Source organism: Aedes albopictus, chromosome 2 (genome assembly GCF_035046485.1).
Source record: "Aedes albopictus strain Foshan chromosome 2, AalbF5, whole genome shotgun sequence".
Lineage (NCBI taxonomy): Eukaryota > Metazoa > Arthropoda > Insecta > Diptera > Culicidae > Aedes > Aedes albopictus.
The window spans coordinates 224,812,702-224,824,027 of record NC_085137.1 but is presented as its reverse complement, the minus strand read 5'-3'; positions in this window follow the sequence as shown (position 1 = coordinate 224,824,027).

Genomic DNA, 11,326 nt, shown 5'->3' with positions numbered 1-11,326 from the left:
CTTCGGTAACAAGTGTGTTACTTGGGTGATGGGCTTTCCTGCCTTCTATTCAACATCGCCCTGGAAGGTGTTATGCGACGAGCCGGGCTCAACAGCCGGGGTACGATCTTCACGAAATCCGGCCAATTTGTCTGTTTTGCGGATGACATGGATATTATTGCTAAAACATTTGGAACGGTGGCAGAACTGTACACCCGCCTGAAACGTGAAGCAGCAAAGGTCGGACTGGTGGTGAATGCGGCTAAGACAAAGTACATGCTGGTAGGTGGAACTGAGCGAGACAGGACAAGCCTTGGCAGCAATGTTACGATAGACGGGGATACTTTCGAGGTGGTAGAAGAATTCGTCTACCTCGGTTTCTTGCTAACGGCTGACAATAACGTGAGCCGTGAAATACAAAGGCGCATCTGAAGCGCCCTGTACCGTCCAGGGGCTGCATTAAACACTACACGGAGTGTGATATCTTTCATTTCATTATAGTCCGACAACATCTTTTTAATAAACTATATTGAAGTATCACAAACCATCACTTATCTTATATTACAACGATTCACCTTTTCTTATACCACCTTAGCATTTTTTGTATTTCTTCACCGAACTACTAAGTTTAACAATCTAGAGACACTTCTAGCTTCTTCTTGACCCGACTACTAAGTCCTACCTACAGCCTTAGGACAGTATCTAGAGGTGTCCCACATGGGATCTCAAGACTTATCCGATATGCTGCCTACTCTAACGTTGAAACTGAACTCCCGACAACTGATCCTCAACAACTGGCCCCGACTGAAGCCAAAGCCTCCGTATTTATAGCCTAAATTTCCTAGCAATACCCGAACCAGCTTGGGCGTGTCTAAAACTCCAACCATCACTCTCGTTTTGCCGAAATAGTCACGATACTTCCTAACAATGCCCGAACCAACTTGGGCGTATCCAAAACTCTACCAAAAGTAAATAATCAAAGTCCAAAATCTAGTCTACCTATCCTACTCGTCATTATCATCATTACCATCATCATCGTTATCGTCGTCAACCCAACCAAGCGTAATCAAAACTGTACCATACCAACCGGACCCAACGTGTACGATCATGAACAACGTATTGCTGCGCGATCGTTGCCCCGGCCGACCATCCGTCCGTCGTCACATGAGCTATGATTCATAAAACCAGGTCAGTAATGTACACTCAGGCAAATAAACCTAAGATTATCATAAGGTCTAACTTATGAAATGGCCTTTAAACAATTCATAACGGCCAGAACGTTTTTCATAAAGTCGGTCTATGACGCAGAATCGACTCATAGTTTGGCTTTTATACACATTTAGCAACACGAAATTCTCAAGCGTCGATAGCCGCGTGGGTTGGGCACGAGCGCAGTGATCTCGACGTTCATGGATCGATTCCAGTCTGCATCATTTTGTGATTTTTCTGCTCTTTTCATAAGTTTATCTTATGTAATTAGGTCATAATAAGCATGTTCAATTTTCATAAGGTATTCTTATGGCATCCTTACTTTACAGTTATGGCTAAATTTCATAAGGTATTTCGATGAATTTCGGTAGTTTACTTCGCTGAGTGTATGGTGCGATTTTTCTAGCTGCCGAAATTTTGCGCGTTAGTTACGATGGGCATTGATATTGGCGTAAATTGAAATTCAAGCACCTGGGCAGTTGTTCTAATGGGAGTGTGGGGTGAAATGCACTTTTTTCATTTGAATTAAATTTTAATATCGGAGTGTGTGGGATATTTAGGTCTATGCACATCATTAGTGGAAGTCGTGCCTACTATGGGCTCCAGAAGAATCTGCGGTCAAAAAAGATTCACCCCCGCACCAAATGTACCATGTACAAGACGTTAATAAGACCGGTGGTTTTCTACGGACACGAGACATGGACGATGCTCGAGGAAGACCTGCAAGCACTCGGAGTTTTCGAGCGACGGATGCTAAGGACGATTTTTGGCGGCGTGCAGGAGAACGGTGTGTGACGGAGAAGGATGAACCACGAGCTCGCTGCACTTTACGGCGAACCCAGCATCCAGAAAGTGGCCAAAGCCGGAAGGATACGACGGGCAGGGCATGCTGCAAGAATGCCGGACAACAACCCTGCAAAGTTGGTGTTTGCTAACCATCCGGTTGGTACAAGAAGGCGTGGAGCGCAGGGAACACGATAGGTGGACCAGGTGGAGCGTGATCTGGCGAGTGTTGCGCGTGACCGAGGTTGGAGAGCTGCAGCTGCAAATCGAGTATTATGGCGACAAATTGTTGATTCAGTATTATCATGAATTTAATGTTAACTAAATAAATGAAATAAACAAACTATAAACCGTTGACTTACCACATATCTTTCCCGAAGAAACCATCTTTCTAAGTAATCAGGATCCTGATATACATATATGAAAAATAAAATTTGTTAGCTCACTAGCGCCGCCTATTGGTGGAATTTCAAATCTAACTCTCCATCAACTTTAAGTCCTTGACCAGCTTAAGATTTACCAAGCACACCAACACCAACACTGTAAATAATCAGGACCCTGAGATATATGAGATGGATATTTTATCAGTGTTATGTCCGCTTGTCTCTGATATCAAAGGGTTTGACACCCCTCAGCGGGTTTCGGTCCCACTGGCATGCTTTCGGTTCACCAAATGCTCAAACAACACTGACCCCTCTGAACACTGCGTGTGCACTGAGTTCTGTTTTTTTCTGCGTGCGCGCAGAAATTGCGCACTCGGATTATGATTTCTGGGTTCTCACTGCTCTCACGCAGCACTCTAGTCACCCGCACAAAAACTATGCATGAGAGCAATTCACTAGTTTACAGCATTTTTGAACTCGGTAAGCTGATGATCGTTTTTGGTGTAGAATCATGCCCTGAGTTCGAAAACGCGAAAGAAAAAAATTACAGTAGAGCGGAATTTTTTTCGACTTTCCATACAAGGTTGATGATTTGAAATCGATTTTTGTTCTATTTTTAAGCAAAGTCGCTTACGTCAAACATCTCATTCTCCGAAATCAATGCTCCGATTGATCTGAAATTTTTACTGTAACTCGCCTACATATGATATGTCAAATAAACGTCTTATTGAAAAAAATATATTTCTTCAAAGTTTTTTGAGAATTTTGCTAAAATTTAATAAGATCGTCCCAAAAACTCGCCAATATCATGAATTTCATCAATCTGACGCAAAACCTGTATTCAGATGATCGACTGGTATTGTATTCAGCTTTTAATTTATGGAAAAAGATTTAAAATTGGTTGAACAAAACGCAATATATTTGAATTTTAGTAAATTACATATTTTGAAAAGTTGCAAAACTCGATATTAAGCTAAAACTCAAAAACTGTTCTACTTCAAATTTTTTGAAGGTCGGTTTCGAAATCAGCACTAAATTGTGCTTCAAAAATTTTGATCGTTGACAGAAGTTCACGACTTTCGTTTTATTTTGTAAACTTGTGTTATGTACATTTTATTGTGCGTATTTTCTCTTTCTCTTTTGTAAGGTAAATGAAACTGAGAAGTTCAGTGCAGGATGAGCGTAAATGGGCGCAGTCTCGGCGTGGCTTGCCGTCCCTGGTGCTCAGTAAGTAATTATGAATACACCAGGAATAATTTAGATCCCTTCATATATTCCTTCCGAGACTTCTCCACAAATCGCATCGCACAGAGAAAAGATGCGATTTAGCCGTATTACCGACGCCCAGAAAATCCGCAACATGATAAAGATGAATCAATTCGGTTTAGCCCACTCACTCTTTTGCACGGTTCTCGGGACATACACTCACTTATTTCCGTCCCAACAACCAACCCCTTCAACAGCCCGTGCAGAGTATAGGTACGGGAACACTGCAGATACTGTCTGCTCCTCCTTATGGCATGCGTTGCGGTGTGCTTCTTCAGCCAGCAGCATCCTAGTATACATTCTGTTCTGAGGTCCATCGCCGTTGTTGTCATCGTCGTCTGGTAGGGAGAAGGCATGAGTCACATTGCCAACTACTACTATGTTTCAAACTGATGCTGATGCAAATATGCTGTGATTGTTTTACTTTCGATGGACGGGGTTTATTGAAGAATTAATAGAACCTTGAATACTGGAAGGATTCATTTGTGTACAAATTGCTAGTTATGTTATGAAGTAGTTTCGCCAAGAAACTTCTAAAATTTCTGATGCTTCGTTGAAATATAATATTTTCATAAACATCCATATTTCTACTTACTTTTATTTTAACTGTTTTCAATTCACAAGAAATAGGCTAAAACTAATAAATAAAAAAGGCTCAAATTAAAGAAAAAATGTTTGCAACAAATCATAACAGTAAACTTTATTTTTTGGAGCGCAATCTGTTATTATTGAAACAACCCAAGTAACAATGACAGCTGAATAACAGCTTATCTAGCCAAAATGATCAAAATCAAGCTCAATAACTGCTTATTCATCTGTTGTTCAGCAATAATGTTTGTTGGGAATGATCATCGGCAAATTGTAAAGTAAGTTTTAAGACAGCAAATGCCAACAGCAATTAATACAAAATTCCGAGAAACCTCGGTAAATTCCAAACATCATCATGAATTATAAACAAAAGTATGTAGTTTACATCAAGCTTGACCTAGTTTCATAAATAGCTGTTACTATTCACGCAGCCGATCCGGCTCCAGATAGAGTCCATCAAATCATAAACAATAAGTCGCTCATCGCTACTCCACAAAGCAGAGTAAAACATTGGCGGGATGAATTTATTAGCGGACAATCAAAAAGCTGGTCTTACTGGTGGTAATTTAATGATGCTCATAAAGCCCCTGCTCATCCCTTGTCACTTCGGGAAGTAATGCTTTATGAGTAGAGTGAAACTTCTTTTTTTTCTTTCTTTGCGTTCGCCATGGCCATGAGTTTACTCGCAAACTTTCCTACTTGTTCGTATGACGGGTGTTTCCAACATTGAGAGGAGCTTGGAATCACTTATTACTATGTGTGGCTTAAAAAAATCATCAGATGTATCAGAACTCAGCGTATAGTTCATTATATTTACCCAGAAATATATTTTTTTTTATTTATTCTGAATACCGTTGTTTTGGTTTACCAATTTTCTCACTTTTCGTCGTCTAGGTAATTTTGAAACTGATATCGATATACGATAGGGTCGAATGGAAAAATGTCTCCAATGGCCAATACCTGGATCAAAAAAGAGCAGTACGTAACATGGTGGCAAACGCAAAAGAGACACGAAAGCCCGAAGAGAATGAGATTGCTGAAACGCAATAGAACATGGATCGGAACGATTTGCGGAGGTTTTATGCGACTGTCAATGGTGTTCGGCACAATACTGTGCCGGTACCTGTCATGTGCAAAGAACTGATAAGAAATACACTGACAGACAAAACAATAATGGCAGCCGGGTGGAAGAAGCACTTTGGCGATTTTTTGAACGGTGATAATTACGGTACATATCCAAGAACAGGATTAACATAGGTGACGATCAAACAATGAAACTAGCAACACTAGATGAACTAAACTATCAAAAAAAATGAAAGGACGAGAATACGTAAAAATTCTTAAGCGCGGAAGCAAACAGCTGCATCAAATAATCCACCAGATTCTATTGTGAGAATGAAGAATTGCTTACCAGCTGATTTGATAGTCTCATACCGTATTACCCCGCTAATACGACATCGACTGTTGTCGTATAACCGGGGTAAACTTTTAATTCGACAAACTGGTCACCCTACACCACCATGCTCATTGAAATTTGGCAACTCTATTTTTGTTTTTGTTTTGATTTCCGTATTTGTTATGAAATATAATTTCATCAAATATTGCGGTGGCGCGAAAGAAAAGCTCGTTCTTTCTACGATTGTTGCCATCCTCAGTTCATTCCGGTTGGTCTCCAGGCAGTTTGGGTGTTGAATAGCACTAACTTAGAACTTCCGAAATTTGCGGCAGCAAGAGGAGTTGCTGCTGGTGCGAGTATAAGCGCAATATCAAACTGTTTTGCATTTACAGTGTACATCGCTGTGACATTTAAACACTTTTTAATTCGACATGTGTCGTATAAGCGGGGTACGAATTAAAAAGCGTCTTATTAAAACGTGTCGAACCAGAGGGGTAAGACGGTATGCCCAATCTTCAAGAAAAGGTGCAGACTAGGCCGACCCTTATTTTGTAAAAATTGGAAATGTTAAAAGTTCATTGTTGGAAAATGATCGTTTTAGCTAAGAAATGGTCGTGTCAAAATTTGAAGTCCGTATCTCAAGGCTAAGTGGACCCTCATGGGGCCTGAAGTTGTCAAAAATTGTATGGGACTAAAAACTACATGAAATTTTTTTGACGAAAAAGTACTTACCTTACCGATCAGGCTAAGGCCGGGGTGGCCTCTGCTGTACATAGTAGCCGTCTCCATTCCACTCGGTCCATGGCAGTTTGTCTCCAGTTCCGCACTCTGCGTAGGGTCCGCAGATCGTCCTCCACTTGGTCGACCCACCTAGCTCGCTGCGCTCCACGTCTTCTTGTACCGGTCGGATGACTCTCGAGAACCATTTTAGTCGGGTTGCTATCCGACATCCTGATGACGTGACCCGCCCACCGTAGCCTCCCGATTTTCGCGGTATGGACGATGGTTGGTTCTCTCAGTAGCTGATGCAGCTCGTGGTTCATTCGTGGTTCATTTTTCTCCCGCATTTACATATGGCCTTATGTACATATTGTGTACGATTTATTTATGGTATGGATCATATGACCTGAGGTCTGACTTGTGATATTTGGCAGTTATTTGAAAAGATTGATGATAGATCTTATCAACAGCTGCCAAGCAATACATACCAGACATCAGAGTGCTTGATTCTTATCATAAAATGTGCATATCATTCTAACGGCCTTTAGTGCTCGTTAATGCGGGAAATATAAATTGTATGGGTTTTCATAAGCGAAAACTGCTTACAAAAAACAACAAATATTATTGTATTTTTATTGTAACAACGATTCATTTGACGTCATTCAATTCATTGTACAGTAGACGTTCGGTCGGTGCAAACGGTTTAACTGCAATGCTTTTTAACTGCAAGTCCGGTAAGTGCAACAAATTTGCAGTTATCGCACCGCTATCCGTCAAAACGGTGCGCCAAGTTAGCCCATATGAACAGTCGAATGAATTTTGCGTTCATCTAACGTCAATTGATGGGTTGTTGACGTCTATCTGACGTTGCAGTTATCGAATTTTGTTCGCTAAGTGAAACGTAAACATGTTGCAGTTATCGAACGTCTACTGTATTTGTATTGTAAGAACAATGATAAAACATTAGGATATATTGTTTTCTTTTGAAAAATGCCCTAAAAATGTCTCATAAAAACACAATACATTCTACTGTTTTTCGCGAAAAAATGTATGAAATTTTTTTTAAAATTTTATGGTTAAGATACATAACGACCACCATTTTTTATTGTAAAACTGCTATTTACCATTCGCCGAATGGTATAGAACAATAGGGGTGATGGTGAGTGTGCTGTGCAGCGATTGAATATAAACGTCGCTAACGCCATCTGTTCGCTGATAGAATTCTGCAAGGTGACTGTAGTCTATACAACATTATTTTATTAAACTTGCATTGGATTTAGATTACAAATACTAGGATTGAATTGAATTGAACTCGGATTGGATTTAGATTGGATTTGTATTGAACTGGATCGGATTGGATTTGGATTAGATTTGGATTGAATTTGTCTAGCATTATTGGATTTAGATCGGATTGGATTTGGATTCAGATTATATGTGAATTGTATTTGTATTGAATTTGGACTGAATTTGAAATGTGTTTTGATTGGATTTGAAATGTATTTGAATTGGATTTGGATTTTGACTGGATTTGGATTGAATTCGAAATGGATTTGGAATGGATTTGAATTCAATTTATATTGAATTTGGATTAGATGTTGATTGGTTTTGGATTGGATTCGGATTTAATTGGACTTGATTGGATTGTATTTTGTTTAAATTTAGATTGAACTTGGATTTGTTTTGAATTGGGTTTTTAAATTAAGAAAAATTCCATGATTTTTTTATTTTTAAACAAAAGAGCACCTTTTTTTGAGCCGCTATGTTTTTTATCAGATTTTTAGAACTTTATTTTGGTACCTAAAATCAATTTCAAAGAAATTTTTTGAAATCACCTTTTGACAGCTGGGCAACTGCTTGACAGCTCCGCTCAGTACAAAATACGACGAGGGGTGATTCGACAAATCACTCCCATACAAATTTCAAATTGATTTTTAAATAGGTTCCCGGGCACCAAAATTGATGAAAATTTGGATTTCGGCTCAGTTTGGCATGCAGATTCAGAATATGGAATTATCTCAACACCACTAAAGAAGCCAATTGTATTTGGATTAGTATACATTTGGAATGGATTAGCATCAGAAATTTGGATTAGGATTAAACAGAAAAGTGTACATATTTCTGGTGGAAAGGTGAAAATGTATTGAAGGACGATAATTTATCTATCTATATCTATATATCTATATATCTATATCTATATATCTATATCTATATATCTATATATCTATATATATATATATATATATATATATATATATATATATATATATATATATATATATAAATATATATATATAAATAGACTTCAACTTTGAGGCAACAAAACTCAAGAACGGCTGAACCGATCAGGATGACTCTTGCATGGTTTGATTCGTATTCATAGTGGCTGTGTTTATATGCAAAAAAGTTACGAGAATCATCTGAAAAAGTAGGAAAAATGATAAGGTATTGATTTTGCATGAGCTGGGAAGAAAATCAACACGATCGAAATTAAACCAATCTAGGATGCGTTGCTTAAATGAGCACAAAAACTGTCAAACCACCACAAGATTGGCAAGACAAAGTTTGCCGGAACAGCTAGTATTTAATAACAATGTGTTTTTCTTTACTCCGTGTCGTCGGAGAGCGTTCGAGCCTCTAACGCTGAAAGTGTGTATTTTAAGATTCCAAGTAGCATATGGTAGCATGTTTGAGTCAAATCATTTCGAGGAGCTATGTAGAGTTTCATAAAACCAAGATTTTTCCATACTTAAATTTGTATATTTTACGAATTGGGGTTTTAAATTAAGAAAAATGTATAGATTTTTAGATTCTATACAAAAGAGCACCTTTTTCTGAGCCACTATGATTTTTTCAGATTTTTAGAACTTTATTTTGGTACTCAAAATCAATTTCAAAGAGATTTTTTGAAATCACCTTTTGACAGCTGGGTACCTGTTTGACAGGGGAACGTTCAAAAAGTACGTCCAACTTTGGGGGGGGGGGGGGGGGTGGTCTAGAAAAGTGTGACAGTACATGTATTGGGTATAGGGAAATTGCGTGACAGAGGGGGGAGGGGGGGTCTAGAAATCCCGAAAAACGATGGACGTAATTTTTGAATCTTCCCCAGCTCCACCCAGTACAAAATGCGACGAGGGGTGATTCGACAAATCGCTCCCATGCAAACTTCAAATTGATTTTTAAATAGGTTCCCGGGCATCAAAGTTCATGAAAATTTGGATTTCGGCTCAGTTTTGCATGCAGATTCAGAATATGGAATTATCTCAACACCGCTAAAGAAGCCAATTGTTTTTTTTTCGGATTATCCACTTATCCGCGAGCGGTAATGGCGGCGGCGGGCACAATTAACCGATTCGAATTTTGACGTTTCTTGGGGATCGCAAACGGTTGGCGCCACCAAACGGTGGGTGAAGGGGAGAGGAGGAGAACGAAACTGTTTTGACTTTCCCCCATGAAACGTCAAAATCCGAACCGGTTGGATATGCCCGCCGCCGCCATTACCGCTCGCGGATAAGTGGATTGTTAAATCAATGAGCAAATATTTATTTGAATATATGTCAATGAATGGAATAAGAGTAGATGTGGGGAGTAATGTTGTATAGACTACAGCATGGTAATCCTAGATGGCGATGTGCTACGAGATTCATCGCAGAAGGCTTTGTTTACAAGAAACGTCAGAGAAAATGAACAGGATTTCAGTTCTCCAACGAACGTTAAGCAGTGAAGGCAGAAGAAAATGAGCAGCATCGACAACGTCCGGTATTTCGATGAAGAATGAAGTCTCGAAAAGGACTTTGGAGAACCTCCGGTCACAACAGTGACGTCACGAATGAACGTTCGGTTCATTCTCGTTCGTCCCATCCTTTTCCCTCTCACGCGAATTTTGACATTTTCCAGTGGTTTGTTTTGATTCCCATTAGTTGCCGTTCTTTTCTCTCTCGGAGAGAAAATTGAGGTTAAATTTCGGAGCAAAATTCTATTGCCACCAAGATTGCCACTTGGCAATTTGTGGCGGCCATGTTTTTACACAAGCTGCTGAGTCAAACTTGAACGTCTGCGCCTGCGGTATATAATTCGTGCATGGTGGCCTCACAATTGGATCTCCAACGTGGAACTCCATCGTCGATGTCATTAAAAGCCGATAGCGACAGAAATTCGGGAGCGAAAGTGGAGGTGGGTCGGCCACACTCCACGCAGGGGTGGAAACGAAATCTGCAAACAAGCGTTAGACTGCAACCCAGCATCAGCAGGATATCGCAGCAGAGGCAGACCCAGAGGCTCATGGCGGCGCTGCCTCATTAACGAAATCAAGCAAGTCGACAGAAATTTGACCTGGCCAAGGCAATGGTTGGCAATCGCCCAGGATGGAAATCTTTCAATTCGGCCCTCTGCACCACCGTGGGTGCCCAGGACTGAAAGTAATTAAATACCACGTGATCGACTTTTCCACACTAGTTCATTATTCAACTCATATGAATTGCACTATGAAAACTAGTTACATACTGTTCATTGTGCAACTCACTTGGATTGCATTATGAACATTATGCAACTCAAATGAGTTGTAAATATAGTGAGAAAATTATTGCTTTGTTTTTTATTGTAACTTTGCACTATAATATTGCATTTTATACTTGCCGTTTTAGTGTCACTACGGCCTACATTTCCTCATTATAAAAAGCAAAACTTCAGGAAAAATACGATTTACGGAAAATTTTATTCATTTATCAAAATCCGCCTAGTACACACTTATTTCTGAATTGCCTGTTCGGTACTTTTTTGACGAGATTATAACAGCAGTACGATCTCGGTAGTTTCGGTAATCGATTTTACTGAGGCTCAGTAAAACAACTGTCAAAATCGTATGGAAAAGGTAAACAATGCATTTTTGCTGAACGAGTTCGGTGCTCAGCAGTTTTAATCTCGTCAAAAAATTACCGAACTCGGTAATCAAAATTAAGTGTGTAGCATTTTTAGCCGTGTGTACCGTCAACGACTGATTCAAATG